This window comes from Megalobrama amblycephala, linkage group LG1 (genome assembly GCF_018812025.1).
Source record: "Megalobrama amblycephala isolate DHTTF-2021 linkage group LG1, ASM1881202v1, whole genome shotgun sequence".
Classification (NCBI taxonomy): domain Eukaryota; kingdom Metazoa; phylum Chordata; class Actinopteri; order Cypriniformes; family Xenocyprididae; genus Megalobrama; species Megalobrama amblycephala.
Window position 1 is genome coordinate 49,845,379 of NC_063044.1, and position 20,429 is coordinate 49,865,807.

Genomic DNA, 20,429 nt, shown 5'->3' on the forward strand with positions numbered 1-20,429 from the left:
GGAGACATAAGATTAGACACAAAGAATGTAAAATGAATGTGGACAGTTTAGAATAGATAATTTAGTCTTGAAAGAATTTGATGAGTGAGGTTTGACTTGATGAACGAGAAGCACAGTTTGAGACATTGTTGAGATCTCTTTTGAAACACTGTAAGAGACATATTTAATGTTGCTAGGGTCTTTTGATCAGGAGAAAAAGTTAATTTTATAGTTCTTCCAAAAATCACGTTGGGGTTCATACATCTTGGATCGCATTGACTTTACATGTATGAATGAAAAACAAAACAAAAAAAATTGTTCATTTTGACATTTTTTCAAAATATCTTTCAAAATATCAAAACAGGTTTGACTTGGTGACAGGGTGAGTATGACAGAATTTAAATTTTTGGGTTAACTGACCCTTTTAAGTGACTTGCCATAACTTTTAACTTTTAACTCATAACTTTTTTTCAGACCGAGCTAATCATATCCTGTGTTTAATTCATTTGTTAAAATCTATTTGTTTGTTTGTTCTGTTTTCCTTTAATTCATTCAGTCATTTATTTGAGTATTTGTTCATTCTGTAATTTCATTCATTCATTGGTTCATTCATTTGCTTGTTCTTTAATTCGTTAATTCATTTAGTCAGGTCATTTGCTTGTTCGTTCATTCATTCATTCATGTAATAGGTAATTTGTTCATGAATTCATCCATTTGGTCATTAGATCATTTGTTTATTTGGGTGATGTATTAGTCATTTGCTCATTCATTCCTTCATTTATTAGGGATTTTGTTCATTCCTTAATTTGGTCATTAGGTCATTTGTTTGTTCAGGTCATTTATTAAGTAATTTGTTCATTCACTTGTTTATTCATTCATTTATTCATTGTGTAATTTACTTATTAATTCATTTGTTCATTCATTCATTGATTCAGTCATTCATTCATTCACTGATTCTCACTGCTTTTCTTAAGGCATCACACAGTCCCTCCTATCCGACTTAAGCCCCTCCTCTTCTCTCTGTCTCTCTCTCCCTCACTCACTTTCTCTTTCTCTGTCCGTTTATCTTCCTCTTACACTCTCTCTCTCTCCCCTTCATCTCACCTCCAACTAGTCAGTGTTCTGTCTCTCTGTCCTGCTCTATCTCTCTCTTTTCCCCTCTCTGTCTGTCTCTCTCTCTCTTTTTGGTGTGCTCAAGCTCCAGTTTGGTTTGCTGTCTGTCTGTGCGTTGCCGGTCTCGTTCCTCTGCAGACCTGAACCTCCAGCTGAACCCGGGACTCCAGCTCACTCTACAGCAGGTAAGACTCTGGCATGCTTCACTACCACACAGGAAAGAGTTATGGAATAACTAGAAATGGTAAAACAAGGAACTGTTTGATGGGCTGGAGTCAGAAAGGGAGAACAATTACCACAGATAGCTTTAAAGGAAGTGAGACTGAAAGTACAGTGATAACAGGAAGAAATGAGTAAATGATCAAGTATGAGGAAGATTAAAATGGTTAGAGGATGCAGAAAGAGAGGGAGAGGTGGTCATCTCCTATCAAAGTCAGAGTGGCTGCAACATCATCTTCATGTAATATCCCATTCACAAACCACAGCTGAGCTCTGTCAGCCCTCCGCACCGAGTGTGTGTGTGTGTGATGGAGGGAAAGAGAGCTTGTACAGCATTACTGAAAATGTAATAGATCAGATCTACAGAAAATGGGACTGTAAAATGAGAAAAGCCTGGCAGAGAGATTTAGGAAGACACATACAGATGAACTTGATGAATCGTTCATTAAAAAGCGATTTAAACCTCAACACGATGAAGGCAATGTGGCAGAACATTTGATCTATCTATCTATCTATCTATCTATCTATCTATCTATCTATCTATCTATCTATCTATCTATCTATCTATCTATCTATCTATCTATCTATCTATCTATCTATCTATCTATCTATCTATCTTTTTCTATTTATCTATCCATCTGTCTGTCTTTCTCTTATTTTGTCTGTCTATTGTTCTTCCCATTTTATCTATCCATCTTTCTGCATTTTCTGTCATTTTGTCTGTCTATTATTCTGCCCATTTTACCTATCCATCTGTCTTTCTCTCAGTCTGTCTGTCTATCTCTGATGTTGGAGTGTTGTTTCTATTCAGTGTTTCTCTTAATGCGTATATATTGATTTCATTCATAAACTCATGCCTATTTTACTATAAATTTACCGAGATAAATGATAATGTGCCAAATAATATTAATTAATTGATTTACTTTAGTCACTTTACTAATTGTGCATCTCTTTAATCTCTTTTTCTCTCTCATACTAAGTTAACATTTGCATGCACAAGACTTTCCATTGACGTCTGTTGTTTTATATTGTGCTAACTTCAATAAATCTAAGCCTTTTTACGCCTTTTCTTATAGTCCAGATGTTGTAATCGCACAATCTGGAGGTTGAAGTAGCACAGAAAGAGAGGGAGAGATTCACAAGAATGCCAGAGGATGAGGAGAAGAGCTTGGCTGCGTTAGTGCTGCTCCAGTCCTGGTGCAGTAACGTGTCTTTGGGTTCAAATACTCTCTGACGCTTGCTGTCAGGGTGTGTGGGGACTGCTGGAATGGTGTTAGCGTGTTAGCTGAAAGGATAGCATAGCAAAAAGATTACATCCATTCTGCAGTGATGGCACAAAGTGTGTGTGTGTGTGTGTGTGTGTGAGTGAAAGAGAGAGAGAGAAAGATGCATTACCCCTGCAGGCTGCCTGCTCTGGTTAATGAACCAAATCAGTCACACACACACAGTCTCTTGCACATTTTTGGCCATTTAACTCTTTTGACTAGATTAACCATCCACCTGAGGTTACCAGTTTCTTATTCATTCAGTTACTTTTTTTTCCTGTGGTTTCTCTGGTGTGGTTTACTGTTGTCCTGATTTAAAGGTGAAGTGTGTAATTTCAGCCAATAGCGGCACCAAATGTAATAATTCTGTCCCAAAGGAGCGGTCTACCTGCGAGTCCACACTTTGATGACATAATGCCACATAGACTGACAAAGAATAATCTGTTCTGGTGCCCACAAAGTCCTTCTGAAACATGAAATGACAAATAATGTCACTTTTCCACTGCATGGTATGGCTCATTTTTGGGGGCTTTTCCACTGCATGGTAGGGCTCGGTATGGCTTGCTTAAATTGTCCCACCTTGGTTGAGGTTCCAAGCATGCTGTACCAATACTAAAATGTGATAAGTAAATGCTGCAGATCACTGATTGGTCAGAGAGAATAGTAGCATCCACAGAGACAGGCAGAGACACTACCAGTGTCATTGGATTTGTGGCACGAGACATCAAACCCGCTAGATTTAAATAGTCAGCAACAGCCACCGCAGTATTTGTTAGCACGTCTATAATCAATCTATAATCCCACACACTTTGAAGCGGTACTAACTGCAGTGGAAAAGCGAAATGAGCCGAGCCGTGCTGTGCCAAGCTGAGCTGAGTTGTACTATGCAGTAGAAAAGTGGCATAAGACGCCCTACATCTTTGTGGACATACTGCAAGACTCCTGGTACACACCAGTTGACAGAACCAATGATTGTGTTGAAACAAAGTTTTGAGATGCTCCCCTTGTCTGCCATTGGTGTGCCAAACTGATAGTCCTGCCCTAAAGATAAACCGTTACTTAAGCGATGTTCAAAGAACCAGTGTTTGCACTTTTTGGTGGAATAAATGTATAAATTACTTGCTTATACACTGAAAAATAAAATGGTGTAGAAAATGTTTCACTCTTGATCACATTCACAAAACTTTCATGGCTCCCAGAATATTTTGTTGAATTAATATATGTATATTGCTTTTTTTTTTTTTTCAAAACCTTTATCCGGATCTGAGGCTGTATTCACAAAACATTTTATCTTACCACTAAGAGTTCTCCTAAATAGCAGTAAAAGTTCTTAGCTTAGAGTTTTCTCTTGAAACTTATTCACAAAGCTACTGAGACCAACTTTTACTAAGGAATGGGGAGAAATGAAATGGAAGTGAAAGTGAAAAGGGCTGGGTTGACCCTTGCTATGGATGATGTCAACTTATTAATTGGCTGATAGGGGAGGGGTCTCTGTCAGTGATTTATTCATAGAAATATTGTAGAAGGAGGTATCATGTTGCTATATTAAAAAAAAAAAAGGATTTTAAAATAAAAATGTTGTCATATTCAAATAAAGATTTTAAAATGTATGCTAAGTGTCACTAATTAAACAAGTATACGTTCAGCTAATAGAGATGCATCATAGTCTAAAAACCACGCTCACCGGGGCATACTGAGGCATAAAATGTACCCATTCTTCCTGCTGATGCTTCACGTCTTATGGCCTGTATCCACTTTTGTCTCCTAAAAGGCTTTTACAGTTCGATAGCTTATAAAAACTTTCTTCTGTTTTTTTTTTTTTTAGCTTGTTTGCTGTACACCTTGTCACATATCAGTGTTTAGACATTGTTCTGTTTTTTGTTATAAGTCAGAAATGACAAGGAGGCAGCCTCACGCAATACAAAGTCAATGGAGATGGTTGGATTGCCCCCCCCCCCAGATGTGGGCGTGGCCTAAATGTGCTGTCTCTATTGTCAGCTTCCTATGTCTTCAGCCTCTTACATGTCTGCATTTCGAGAGATTGCAGAATTCACGTGACAAATTATGTTTTATTAACAAAGTTCGAGAGGAGCACGTTCAAATGATCTATTTAATCAGCTTGAGAGGAGGCATATATACACAGCCGACTCACCTAGTTACCTTAACCATTTTCTGCATCCTTTCACCACCCTGACTCCTCACTCTCGGCCTAGTTTCTGTTCCCAGGATACGGGGGGGTACTCTAGGTTTGGGCTAAATTCCGAGCTCAGAGCCTCCCCTTGGACAGCACACCAAATATACTTATTTTAATCTTGTACTCTATTTGATCACTTGTAAGTGTGAACTTGTGAAAACAACTGCCACAGGTACAGGACATTATTTTCTTTTTTACTTATTTATGTTCAAATATATTAATTTTTGGTGTTTGGTGTGCCTTTTTATTATGATAGGACAGTTAGTAGACAGGAAGCGAAGTAGAAGAGAGAAAGGGGGTGCGGGATCGGAAAAGGTCCACGAGCCGGAACCTGAATTCAGGTCACATGAGCTGCCCACAAGGCTATCAGAGCTGACAATAGGATATTATTTTTAACTTGACCGCAATGTTTTTATTCTCCATCATTCATTGCATATTGCCTGTACATAAATGAACCTTCATGTTATCTCATCGCAGATTAAAATCTATAAATCAAAATATTAATTGCATTTATGATAAAAAGGCTCAGCACCCAAAGCTCTATCACCTATTGCCTCAATGGTGTTTAGTGTCTTTGGGCAGATTGCTGAGGCGGATTGCCGGCAACAACCATTTTAGGATTGTTTGTGATTTGGTCTCAGTGACTTAGGAGTCCTCTTAACTACTACGAACTTTTCAGAGACTTAGGAGCTAGTTTTAGTTCTAAAATGCTTTGTGAAATTATGTTAGAGCAAAAATTTGGGAGTCCTAAATTTAGGACTGACACGCCCATTATTTTTATGAGTTTCTCCTAAATCGGCAAGTTAGGAGGTACTTTTAGCCTTAGATGTTTTGTGAATATGACTTTGTCAAATGGAAGAGGAAAGTTTATTTGGACAGACGCTCAACCTCTCGATTTTGACAGAGAAAGCGAGTCTATTTAATACGTACACTTCAGGCAGATCCATAGACCACGATGCAACATGTAAATAATAAATCAGCTCCATTGCGGATTCCAAGTGATCATGGGCTTAGGGCGTTCCATTTAAACACATTGCAAGGGTTCCTCCAGTTGTGGGCACTCGTGCAACGTAAGCAAATGATGTACATCTGAGTGAAAGAGACGGAGGGGAGTTAGCGAGGGAAGGGCATAAAAAATTGGACTTAAATGCAGCCCTGATTTATGCAGATCTTCGCTTGTTTTTGGATCGGGAGATGTTGTACTATTTCAGAAGATCCGAAACAGCACCCCCTACCATAGAACAGTGAAAACATGGATTGCTGGAAAAACTCGGAGCAAGAGTTAAGGAGAATATTTAACATTTGGCAATATAGGAGGTTAAAACTAAAAATTACACGCTTTTTGCTTCTTCTTTTTTTTTGTTGTTTATGCAATGTTTGTCTGACCCATTGTATCTTTTTCGTAGTTATGGGCCATTAACTGTGTTTGTGTTTGTTCATACAGTTTTGGATGAACACATAGACATCATTGAATTTGTGTGTGTGTGTAATTGCGTATGTGTGGATGTGAGAGCGGTCGAGATTGGACAGCTGACACTAATTGAGTATTGGCAGACAGAATGCAATGTTGGTGTGTGTGGGACGATGTGTGTATGTTTGAATTTCTTTCCTACGTGGGCAGCTTTTAGATGAAACTCAACAGCCACCTATCTCTTGCGATCTGTTTCTGTCTATCTTTCTCTCTCTCTTTCACACACACATCACTCAGTGAGGCTTTCTGGAGATTAATTAATTAATGCGCAGTACTGTTGTGACAGTCTTGAAATGATAGATTAATTGATTCAAGACTTTGTGAGGTCTGCGTTATTTCAGCCCCACATTAGTGGCTTGACGTAAAACGATCAAAGCAATTACGGCCGATGTCTCATCAGAACTACTTACGCATACTAATTAAAGCTGAGATGTTGAGGATTTGGTGAAGGTATGCCGTTGTTTACACCCATTCAAGGGATAGTTCACCCAAAAATTTAAATTATACCATGATTTATTCACTCTCAAGCAATCCTAGGTGTATTTGACTATCTTCTTTCAGACGAACACAATCGGAGATTTATATTTAAAAATATCCTTAGTTCTCCAAGGTTTATAATGGTAGTGAATAGGTGGCCATCCATAATCAAAGTAATCCATATGGCTCCAGTGGGTTAATAAAGGCCTTTTGAGGCAAAGGGATGCGTTTTTGTAAGAAAAATATCCATATTTAAAACTTTATAAATTCAAATAATTAGCTTCCGGTTGACGACCGTACGCATACTATGCAAGTCGATTATCCTCGAAATGACGCAACAACGGATATGGAGGTGCAGAGGATAGAGCAATACAAAACACCGGTCAAGAATTAGAAGTCTAAAATGAGGAATGTCGGAGGATTTCGATATAAGAGAAGAGGAGCCCCATTTGTTTGAAACATGAGAGGCGTCTAAGCTTATGATACTCCGACATCCTGTACACATCGCATCAGAGGATTACTCATTTGGTGCAAGTCGACTTGCACAGTATGCTATGGTCGTCCACTGGAAGCTAGTTATGTGAATTAAAGTTTTAAATATGGATATTTTTATTACAAAAATGCATCCCTTCACTTCAAAAGGCCTTTATTAACCCTCTGGAGCCGTATGGATTACTTTGATCATGGATGGATGCTTCTTTTTTTAACGGCCCCCCATTCACAACCATTATAAACCATTGAGGCCTAAGGATATTTTTAAATATATCTCAGATTGTGTTCGTCTGAAAGAAGATAGTCAAATGGCTTGAGGGTCAGTAAATCATGGGATAATGGGAACATGTCATTCCAAACCCTCATGACTTTTTCTCCCCTTGAACAAAAAAGATCTTCTTGCATATAGTGACAGAATGACTATTATAAAAGTTGTCCAATATGACATTCTTCAAATGGCAAAAATGATAATTCAGCAAGTTTTACTATAATAAATCCATGGTTAATTTTCATAATTCATCTAGAGTCACAGTAAAGAGTTCTAAAAATGTTCTATTTTATATAAATGCTCTTTTTTTAGAAATAAAAAAGAAATTAATGTTCTTTAAAAGGTCAAATACTCCATTAATATTAGTAACTGCATGTATGCATCTGTATATATGAACCATATTTTCAGCCACATATTGAACAGCTGCACCTATAGAAGACCGTCACAGCTTTCTGCTTCCAGTCACAATCACAAAGCAGGAGACTGATCTTGAGTCATAACTCAATATTTGAGCTGTCAAAGCCCCCTAGATTTCCCACAAATTCAGGTTTAAATTCCCTTTAACCATTTACGCCTGATCACACGCTCATTCAAGGTCAAACGGTCTGATAACTGCCTCTACTCTTAGCACTACAGCAGACCACTGCGGTCAGGCCACATTCTTGGCATATTAGAAGGAGAGGCTGGCAGATATCCTGGTTGGGGGGTAATACACTGGATGGATGGATGGATGGATGGATGGATGGATGGATGGATGGATGATGGGAGGATAGATCTCTCTTTGTTCTTTTTCTCTGGCTCACAGTTACTGCCGATTATTCTGCAATGAACATTTTATAATTTATTTTATTTGTAACACTCCTCTCCATGATATGAGGGTTATCTTGCAACCATTTTCACTGTTCTACTGATCAGTGACAATTCAGAAAGAAAATACGACAGACACTATGTTGCTATTGTAATTCTAAGCTCTCAAAGTGTGTACAACATTTTGCTGTTCTTGTTGCATTTACATGGCTTAAACCAGCAGATGTCCTCAGCATGCTATGTTTCGAGCGAATAGCTAGTGTAATCAATCTAATCTAACAGTGAATTTAGCTGACAAAAAGTCAGTAGTGCAAGGAATAAAAAAATGCCTAGTCTTTTTCACTGCAGCTTCAAAGGAAGCAAGACAATGTTGTTGAAACTAGTACTGGATGGATACCTGAGGTAATTTTATGTTACACTGTTTGCTAGCCTGGCATAATGATCTCATCGTTAATACTTCTCACCAGTTATTCCGAGGGTATGATCGATTGTTTTCCATATATTCATTTTCTTTAAAGTATCGTTGAAAAGGGTGTATGACTTGTCAAACTGTGGTGGCTTTTTCTGGACCTCGGCGATTAACTTCTCCACAAAAGTCTTCCATTTTAAATGCGCGAGCCCTTAAATTAGAACGGATTCTGATTGGCTGTCTTTGTTTTATCATTCAACAGCTGGAAAAAAAAATTGTCCTGAAAGTGATCCCAACCAGGGTTGCCAAGTTTTCACAACAAAACCCTTCCAATTGCTACTCAAAACTAGCCCAATCGCGTTTCAGCGGGGGTCCCCATAAAAATTGCGTTCTGGGGGTAAAATACGTGTTTTTGGCAGGAGGTCCCCTGGTAAAATTTGCTTTCCAGGGGCTAAATATCATGTTATTTAGAGTTGCTTCAACCCGCGGACATGAAAAACAACCCGCAGCAACAGTGTTAAAGTAGCCCAATTCTGCGGGTAAACCGCGGACTTGGCAACACTGACTATATCATTATCGTTATAGCTGTGGTGTGGAATCTTCTTTTATGTCACATCCACACAAAGCCATAGCTTTCCCTACCCAATCTTTTTTTTCCCCTTGTCTCAAGTAATATCTGTGTTTACACATGAAACCACTGAAACTGACCCAAAACGATGTAGTATACATGCCAGATCAGTATGTGGCGCTGTAATTCTGCTACGGGCTCTTATATTTAGAACATTTTTTTTTTAAAACTATGACTATGACCCATTTTAGTGGCCGCCAAATCACAATTTAAAATCAGTCAGAGTTATATTTCTGATCACAGTTCTTCTTGTGGATGTGGTGGATTTGTCGCTATTATCAAGAAACAAATCCCACTATCTTGTTTGTGTCCTTGTAAGCGACATTGTGTGGGTGTCAGGAGTGTTTGAAATTAATATGTGTGTGTTTGATGCCAAGCCTTTCCTATGCATGTGTTTGTGTGTTTATCTCATTTGGATTTTATCCATAATGCAAAACACCTGCTAATTATCCACTCAGAATTGCGCCGCATGCTAATGGACAGACACACATTATCACACACACACACAGCATTTTCTGAACCGATAAACACGAGAGGTTTTCTTTTAATGAGTAGTTTTATTTGGTTTGGCAGTGCGTGAATGTTCTCTGTAGGAGTTCGGCGTTCAACAAGAACGCATAGAGAGAAGACTGACTCACCTGCACTAATTTATACATCTGTGCCAAAGTCTGAACTTATGCTGTATCTGTTACCCGTACATTTGCACAGGTACAAAAAGGGCTGTTTCTTACACAATTCTATCAAATGCCCTCAGAAGACTCACTTATATTATACTTTTATGGTGTTTTTGTTTTCTGAAATCTCTTCTTATTGCAGACTTTGGTATCTTGGTAAAGCTGAGACAAATGTGTGTGACTGATCTATTCTAAGCTCTTTGTACCATTTTAAGGTGAGTATTTTTTTTACCTTGGCTTGTGGTTCGGCAGGGGAAACGTCTAACTTTAACTTTAGACTGACACTAAGGTCACTGTGTCACACCAGGAGTTACACCTTCAATTAACCAATCCCTGACCTCCTAAATGAGGTCAGCAGTGTGGCGGAGGTCCGCTGGGAGAGCGGTCTAAAACTGACTCACTCAGTCTTATCCTGTTACTCTCACTGTTCTTTCTTTAGCTTTCTGGATGATGTTGAATACACGCTGTAATATGCCCTAAATTTCCACATAGAGCTTTAGAAGCAGCTGAGCTGTATATAGATGTATATATTTAATCATGTGATGGCAAAGCTGAATTGTAATGTTAAAGTTCAAACAGAACAGCATTTATTAGAAATAGAAATATTTTACTGTCATCTTTGAATTTAATGTGTCCTTGCTGAATATATGCAGCACATGCATGCTTATTTTCTTTCTGTCTTTTTTGCAGAGGTCAATTGTTCATTCAGTCAGCAGAAAAGGAGAGGTAGAGTGCGTTCCTTTGCTTTTCACTGAATAGCGGTTTTCTGTTACAGTATCTTTGCTTTGTCATCTCAGAAATCCGCCCGATCTCAAGAGACACTCACACCTAAAGGGCAAAATAATAGAAGTCACAACAGTCGATATGAACTCGCAACTTCAATCTGATGGCTAGTAGGATTTCATGTCTTTGCCCTGTGGGGAGTAGAAAAGTCCTTTTGTCTGATAGAGTTCCCGAGGTTAAGGATACTGCCTCAGAGTCTGTAATAACTGTGATTTGGTCCCCCGCTGAATCAAGATTAGTTTTGATTTGTCCTCGGAGATATAATTAGCCTTATTATCCTGTAGTCTGACCCCTTCCACTCTCAGTGAACCAATGGCAATGATTCACATGCACCAAGGGACAAATGAATTTGGTTCTTTTCTAGCTGAATCAAAACCAAGGATAGTTTAAAGGATAGCTCAAGCAAAAATCAAAATCCCGCCATCATTTACTCCCCCTCACGTTCTTCCAAACCTGCATGACTTTCTTTTTTCTGTGTAACACAAAAGAAGATATTTTGAAAATTCTGTGTTTTGTCCTTAATTTAACATTTTTCAGAACTTTTTGGGTGAATTATCCCTTTAAGAATCTGTTGGGAAATTCATATTTATGACCGCTAATCTGAATATTTGGAGCACATGTTTAAGAACAATCTGATATTAATCACAGTATGGCCATATTCTATCACATACAAGCAAATAATGACTTCAGTGCTCTTGGCGCCACATTTAGAAACCAAGAACCAATCAGAATCATCATCATATGGGCCAGACCAATCAAACTAAACAATCCTAAGGGTCCACTGCAGATCTGAAGGTCGTTTTGCCCCCTGCAAAACAGACAAGGCACAAACATGTACTGTAACACTGGTACCGCTCGAAGCCGGTGAATTCTGGTATAGCCCAGGAGATAGCAATGGTCACAATGTGGAATGAAGTGACTTAATTAGGCCGAGCAGTGCTTTAATACCCACAGGGCTCTGGACAATTACAGTAAGAGGCCATTATTACAGTATTACTCTCTCTCTCTCTGTGTGTGTGTGTGTAACTGCATATATAGCTCAGTACTTTCATTTATGTCCTGTACGACCATGAGATGTAAGACCTCTCTCTCTCTCTTTTATTTTGCTGTTCTCTATGAAGCACTTAGTGCACTGTTTTTGCCTCAGGCTCAGGCTGGTCACTACAGTGTAAAGTAACTGTATGAGTGTGTGTTTGTGTAGATTAATGTCACAATATCTGAACTACTGTAAGAAGCAGAGTGCTCTACTGCCCTTGATACTGATACAGGACCTCTCTGTCTGTCTCTCCTCTGTCCGTCTTAGCTGTAGACATGCCAGAGACAATGAATCTGTCGTGGTTAAATACATGCACACTGTGTATATGCACAGGTGTTCATCTTCATCATCTTCATCTGCAGAAAGCTCTCGGAGTGCCTGCCACTTATAAAATACTATGACTGATTACATATTGTTTATTGAAAGTATCGTAAAAGTGGTGCATAACACTTTGAGCTACAGTCATATGATAGATTTATTTGATGTGTTCTTGAGAGAAGTAGCCATGTTTGATTCATTCTTTAGGGTCAAATCTTTTTAATTTACAAAACCGTCAGAGTGATTCATTCTCAAATTGGACTCAGTCGTTTCTCAATTTCAACTCACTGACTCGATCTAGTCACAGCAATGTCTAGTTTGTGAATTATTCACTCTTTGAGTGTTTTCAGTTTTGATTCACAAAACCTGTCTGAATGATTTGTTTGCAAATATGACTGATTCGGTTCTCAACTCAATGATCCAGTCACAGTCCATTTTGTGAAGAAGAAAAAGCATTCTTTTGAGTCACATCTTTTTATGATCGGGTTGATTCACAAAACTTGACTGAATGATTTGTTCACAAATCCGACAGCAGCGGTTCTCAATTTCAACTCACTCAGTCAATGATCAAGTTACAGTAATGTCAGAATGAATCATTCTTTAGTTTAGAATCTGGTTTGTTCGCAAAAGCTGTCTGAATGATTCGTTCACATGTCATACTGAATCAGTTGTCAATTTCAACTCACTGGCTAAATAATTTGGTCATATTAGGTAGCGGCTCACTGAAGGGGAAGATTATCAGTGAATAGAATTAATTTTGCTCTGTTCATCACACAACACTGTTATATGACTTCAGAGGACTTGGAAGATCAAGCACACGCTGAATGGATGACTTTTATGGTGCATTTGCATGGTTTTTATAGCTTGACTTATCTAACTTCAGTCCATATTTATTGTACTTACATAGAAAATAGTGACCAACACTTTATAATTTCACCGTTGCAATATTTTTTCAGAATTTTTTTAGATGAATCATTCCATTCCAGAGTTTTTCTCTCAAAATCGGAACTGAAAAGTCCGCAGATTTCATCTTAGGCTAATAATTATGTGTCCTTTTAACTAATTTTAACATGTTGACTTCATTACTGCTGAATTGTTGTGTGTTCATGTTGATGTGTGTCTTACACTGAAGATTTGCTGACTGCAGAGGGACTCTTCAACTAATTTTATTTTCAAGGATTCTTAAACAGCAACAACAATACCCTCTAGCACACACACACACACACACACACACATATTGCACCAGGCATGAGGAGAATACTAATTTCATGTTGGTCCTCTTTTTTCACGCTATAAGCTGTGGACATGACAAGAATGGAAATAGAGGGGAAAAGAGAGAGCGAGCAAGCTGCCTGCTGGGTTGCGGAGAAACAAGGTGGTAGGAAGAATAGAGGACTAGAGAAAAGGAATGAATGAATGTGAATGGAGGTGAGGAGTGTGTGAATGAAAAAAAAATGACTAGCTGAGCAGTTTAAGATCGCACTAAAGGGGTGAATTAGCATTGGAAATTAGTTTGAAATGAATGCGATGTTTCAATGAATGATTCGTTCACACCTGGTTCTAAAGTGGGATGGTTGAATGATAGCTTTCCCTTTAAACCAGTTCAGTCCTGTTGTGGTGTAGATGGGTCCAGTCCTGAATCAGTTTGTTCGGTTCACTGTGGTGAAGTGGCACAACTTCACGATGAGGACTGAAATGGCTATGAGATGAAGTTCTTCACAAATTGGTGTGGTACAGTAGTTAAAGGAAAAATTCACCCAAAATTGAAAATGTCATTTATTCACTCTCATGTTGTTCCAAACATGTGTGACTTTCTTCTGTTGAACACAAATAATCTTTTTAATCTGTTTTTGTTCATACAGTGAAAGTCAGTGGGGTTTATTATTGTTTTAAATTCAACGTTCTTCCATTTAAATTAGGAATAAACAACTAAATGATCCTATTATCATGCAAAAATATGTTTGTTTGTTTTTTAAATTTCATAAGTTTACTTTTGACCTTGGTTCTAACAGTCATTGGGTGTTGGCAGCAATTATTTGCCACAGGCAAAGGCAACACTTCAATCATGCTTTTAATAATGAGAGTTATGTGTGTACATTTATTGATCTCAAGTGCTGAAAAAAAAACACAAAACCCCTTCTTAATGAGCAGAAAGCCAAGAGATGTTCTTAATTGCCAATTATTTACTATTATTGCTGTAATTAAAAGGGCTGAGTCTTTTTGTCAGCACAAATAACTAAATAATCTCAGAAGTCGCTCCTGTTCTCAATAAAATACCAAAGTGTCAAAGTCAATAGATAAAAGTGGACACATAAACCCATTATGTAAAAATGTAAATGAATCTGATGTTTCAAAACGCACTATACTCTGGAGAGCCAAAACTCTGAAGGATCCCATAATAACTTTGGCAGCAAACCCAGAATCAGTTTTGCAAGGAATTGACATTTGTCACAAACTGTCAGCCAACAACCAGAGCCTGTTTTTCGAGAGTCACTTCAATCAAATCATCATTAAACATCTGCACGGGAGTCATGCTGTAAACTGAAGATCATTTTCTCCACCATTTAATCACACTGAATCTTTGGACTGATATTACAGCTGTACAAAAGTGATTAGCTCACATTCAGACAGCCACAGCAGCTGGTACAAACACATTAACGGCAAATTTATGTTTGCGTGTTCCTCTTGACTTCCTTGTAGTTTGTAATTAAATTTGTTAATTTAGTTGTTTATTGCTTTCTTTCTATTATGAATGTGATTATGAGTAGCATATGTCGTAGCCCTTGCAAAATGTACTGCATTATTCCTACAGTTCTTGTTACAACTGTAAAATATTATTATATTATATTATATTATGTAAATAAAAATGCTATAATTAATGATATATGATATAATTTTTCTAATAAAAATTAATGTAGTTTCTCTTTCAAACCTAATGGTTTAATTCAACCAAAAAAGTCATCATTTACTCACCCTCATGTCATTCCATAAGACTTTCATTCATCTTCAAAACAAAAATGAAGATATTTTAAATGAAATCTGAAAGATTTCTGTCCCTCCATTGACAGTCTATGCAACTACCAGTTTGTCACTTCAAAAGTTCAAAAAGAGACCGTAAAGCTAATCCATATGAATTGAGCGGTTTAGTCCAAATTTTCTGAAGAGGCACAATTGACTTATATGATGAACAGATTTAATTTAGGCTTTTATTCACATATGTGTAATATTCATGTTGTGTAAACGGAAGCTCAAGCATGTTCGCTTGACGTGCGAGAACCAATGAGGTTCATTCTCGTGTGTTACGCAGCACGTTTGAACTTCCACAAGAACCAATGAGATTTGTTTTTGCGTGTCAAGCAAGTACAGCTGAGCTTTTGTTTATGTTCATTGATCAATGTTTATATGTGAACAAAAGCCTAAATTCAATCTGTTCATTATATAAATCAAGCCTCTTCAGAAAATTTGGACTAAACGGCTCAATTCATATGGGTTATTTTTACGATCTCTTAATTAACTTTTTGAAGCGACAAAGTGGTGTGGACTGTCAATCAAGAGACAAAAATAGCTCAAATTTCATTAAAAATATCTTCATTTGTGTTTTGAAGATGAACGAAAGTCTTAGGGTTTGGACTGTGAATGATGACAAGTTTTTAATTTTTGGGCAAACTATCCCATTATTTTTTTTTTTTTTCTGATTAGTAACTAACTGTAGTTGTACTGCTGTAGATTTCTCTTTTATAGCTCAGGAGATTCATTTAAGTATCATTTAAGTATCATTTATGTATTTTTGGGAGAAAAACTAAGACAAATCGTCCCCTTGGAATTAAAAGGTTCTGCATTCGGAGCAGTTTTGAGATATTGAGCTTCAAAATTTTTGCATTCCATTCAACTTTGTAGATAGAACCTTTTTGTTTTCTAAATAAAAAGTCCCAAAATGTACACAACATTAAAAAAAACATCACACAATGTAAATAAGTTGTCACAGAATAAGAATATGTGAATAACTCAATTTTGACAAAAATGTCAGATACAACCCTATAATTTCAAGGGGAGAAAATGTTGACCAATTAATGTGGATAGGGTAACTCCGATCGTATAGCATAATTTGATGAGAAATGTTTGAGTTCATAATGAGATCTCTGACTTTTGATTACAAACTTCCTATAGACAAATCTGAGCACAGAGTGAGACTGTGTTGGGATTTCTAATAAAACCCAGAAGACTTTTTCTCAGTAAAAATTCTGAGAAGCAAGAGACTTAAGCTAATGATCTTCATTTAATCTCACTGATGTCTTTGAGAAATAAATTAGATATTAAAGATTTTTTTCTCCTGTGGGTTCTGTATATATAGCTAATTTCATAAATTGCTTTACATTGCTAGATGTGACAGAGAAGGAACACATCTCAGAGAACTGAGGCCAGTGACAGTACACTAAAACACTAAAATCTCTCAGCATGCACTCTGGCAGCAAGCCTCAACCTGTCCCTGGTGTCTGATCTCAGATCAGTTTATTCTGCTTTGCTGCTTGCCTTCACAACAAGCAGACTAGAGAACTTTTAGTCCTTTTTTTCTCCTCTTCTCCATTCCTCCAGACCTCACTGCCATTCTTCATTAATCTTTCCATTTTTTTTCTTTTGCTTTTTCATCGGCTCTTGCTCTTTTCTTCACTTCTCCTCTGCTGTTCTCAAGACTGCCTATATTCATTACTTCAGCTGCCTCTGTTTTTCTCTGCAGCTAATGGAATAGTGTGATTGTGATTGTCAGTAGTGTGAGCTGAAGTGACTGAACACAGTGTTGTTGGCGTTTTAGTAGGTGTATTTGAGGCCTTGAATGAAGATTTTATCAGAAGTATAAGGGTTCTTTAAGACGAATATGCCTCGTATGTCTGTTTTGATGCTGAAATCTCTATCTGTCCTTACCTGCGTCTCTCTCTTTTACTTGCATTGTCTGTATCTGTAATTGACTTTGCAACTTCACTCTTAATCCACTAAAATCATTAACACAGCAGTTGGTTAAAAATAATTGCAAGAATAGCGCAGAAAAAATGAAGTTGGCAGTATTTTTTGCAGATGCCATATTCAATATTGGAGATTTTTGTATTTACCAGTATTGGTCAATACTGGATATGTAGTTGCGCACGATTCTTCTATGTTTACATTTAGATTTTCTTTGTTGTCATCTAACATTCATGTAAAGTTAGTCTTTAAAAACACTACTAATTTAATAACACTTAAATTTAAACTTCAGCAAATCTTAATAATAAATATAAATTTTGCATGCTGTAGGCCTACATTATAATGTTGTGATTCACTAATTGATTTTAGCTTTTACTGTGTTTTTTTATTTTTTATTTTGACAAAAATGTGGCCATAACATGAAAATAATTAGCAGTTTATGAATAATATTTAATATTGGTGCATCCCTAATTCAGACATTTTTAAATGTCTTAAGTGTCCAAATATTTTTTCACCCTCTGTATGTGTGCTGCAAGGCATTGCTCCTCAACTTGAAGCATTTTTGACCCACCTAATGCCACTTATAATATCACCAAAGGTCAAATTATTGATCTTTCAACTCAAACACATTTGCACACACACACATAAGATGATGGTCAGGTTACAAACGCGTTTTTGAAGAGCGATCTTCAATGCACCAGGTCTAGTTCTAGTTTTGAACTTCTGAATCCAGCAACTCAAAGGTCAGTGTCACAGAAGAGTGCCTGTGTGAGTGGAAGTCTGATACTTTAAAGCTCTCCAGGTTACGAGGTCACAAATATTTTTTTTTATTAATACTAAAATTATTAGTAGAACACCATTTTTGATTTGTCTCTCACCCTCAGATTGTATAAATGAACAAGAGAGGAATTTTGTTGTGTTTTGGGCACAACAAAAAGTTTACATTTTATGATGAAGCTGTAAAGTTGGCAAAATCGTTGTTGTGATCATCCATTTGAGATTGGACTATGGTGGAGGGAAATTTTGGTTATTTGTTGTGAAAAGGAGTTCTTAATGTGAAGCATGAGACCTAATGACTATGTGGTGTTGTTGATAAAGAATAGATAAACAAGCATACATGGACAGATGAAAGCTTAAATGGAGTGTGTGTGGATGGCAGACGGGATGGGTTGGGATGCGTGAGCTAGTTGGAGGACCATATTGCCCTGAGGCAGTGATGCATTGTGGGAATCCTGCAGCATGCAATGAGACTCATGCAAGACTGAGCATGTGAAGGAGGAAACTGGTAAAGCTATCACTCCTGTTGGTGCATTGGGCACGTGTATCTGCGCGCACACACACACACACACACACACACACACTTTCATTTACCTTACAGGGAGTGCAGAATTATTAGGCAAGTTGATTTTCTGATCATATTTTTTTTCCAAGCACATTTTACCAATTCCAATCCACATCAATCTTAATAACTACTATTAATATTGTTTTTAATCATTTATAAGTGATATATAATTGTTCATGAAGGCTGGAAATGAAAAATGCCTTATATTCAGGTGTGCAGAATTATTAGGCAGGTTTTCTTTTACAGGCAAAATGAGCCAAAAAAGAGATTTAACTCAGACTGAAAAGTCAAAAGTTATTAAATACTTATGAGAAGGACGCAATACTAATGCAATACTAGAAATTGCAAAGTTAAAGCATGACCAAGGGACAGCAAAATGCTCATTGGGTCAGCGGGGTCAAACAAAAACAGGTGGAAAAGAAAAGACACATGTTAACTGCAAAATAATTAAGAATTAAGGTGAAGAATTAAGTGTAAAACAATCAGGAACCCTTTAGTCTCCAGCGCCACCATTTTCCAGAACTGTAATCTACCTGGAGTCTCCAGAAGTGCAAGGTGTCAGGATCTCAGAGACTTTACGAAGGTAAAGAATCCTAAAAAATGATCCACTCTTAATAAGAATCTCAAGCTGAAGTGTTATAAAATACATGAAGACTGGGTTTTTATAGGCCTTATAGACAGACAGCTTGAGAGTGACTCCTGAAGGACCAGCACCACAATCTCTTGTACCACTGTTTGAAGAATTCATCTTCCAGAATCTGGCAGTAAGTTTTGGAAGATCAGTTTTAGTCCATCTCTGCAAGACGGACATTTCAGGATAAGAGATGGACTAAAAGTGAACTCCCACACCTTACTGCCAGATTCTGGAAGATAAATTCTTCAAACAGTGGTACAAGAGGATGTGGTGCTGGTCCTTCAAGAGTCACTCTCAAGCTGTCTGTCTATAAGGCCTATAAAAACCCAGTCTTCATGTATTTTATAACACTTCAGCTTGTGATTCTTATTAAGAGTGGGTTATTTTTTAGGATTCTTTAGCTAACGTAAGTCTCTGAGATCCTGACACCTTGCACTTCTGGAGACTCCAGGTAGGTTGCAGTTCTGGAAAATGGTGTTGCTGGAGACTAAAGGGTTCCTGATTGTTTCACACTTTATTCTTCACCTTAATTCTGAATTATTTTGCAGTTAACATGTGTCTTTTCTTTTCCACCTGTTTTTGTTTGACCCCGCTGACCCAATGAGCATTTTTCTGTCCATTAGTCATGCTTTAACTTTGCAATTTCTAGTATTGAATTAGTATTGCGTCCTTCTCATGAGTATTTAATAATTTCTGACTTTTCAGTCTGAGTTAAATCTCTTTTTTGGCTCATTTTGCCTGTAAAAGAAAACCTGCCTAATAATTCTGCACACCTGAATATAAGGCATTTTTCATTTCCAGCCTTCATGAACAATTATATATCACTTATAAATGATTAAAAACAATATTAATATTAGATATTAAGATTGATGTGGATTGGAATTGGTAAAATGTGCTTGGAAAAAAAATATGATCAGAAAATCAACTTGCCTAATAATTCTGCACTCCCTGTATTTCCTTTTTGTCTTTGGATTCTTTAAGACTTGAAGTCTTTTGCCTTCATCTCAGGGGGGCAAGGTTTGGCTGGTTAGCCCAGTCCAGTTAGCCTCTGCAAAAAGCAAAATGCAAAAAGCGGCTATTTAAAAGTTGTTGTTTTTGTTTTTTGTTTTTCACAAAGAACATACATCACAAATATATTTTTAAGGCTTTTAAAAGTGTGAAATGGACTAATATTTGAATCAAACATCAAATAAAATAAAATGACAGGGATCAAAAGTAGTGAAGTAGATGCCATGTTTAGAAACCATCTCTTACATTGTGAAGAAAGCTGCTGACCGAATGAACCACATTTATAGTCTACCAGAGTACACCAATTACATACTACATGTTAACGTGATTAAAAAAAAAATTTACTTTTCTTTTTA

General features: G+C 37.2%; 1 protein-coding gene across 2 annotated transcripts in view; it reads left to right on the forward strand.

The window, feature by feature from the left end:
• Positions 1-997: 997 nt before the first annotated feature.
• The window catches only part of pvalb6 (parvalbumin 6), a 49,354-nt gene continuing 29,922 nt past the window's right edge, over positions 998-20,429 (forward strand). The window contains exons 1-3 of one of the 2 annotated variants that reach the window (XM_048198577.1): positions 998-1,277; positions 10,139-10,211; positions 10,687-10,722. The gene's annotated coding sequence lies outside the window, so the exon portion shown is untranslated. The remainder of the gene's footprint in view (positions 1,278-10,138; positions 10,212-10,686; positions 10,723-20,429) is intronic. The other variant, XM_048198567.1, reaches the window with a different exon arrangement.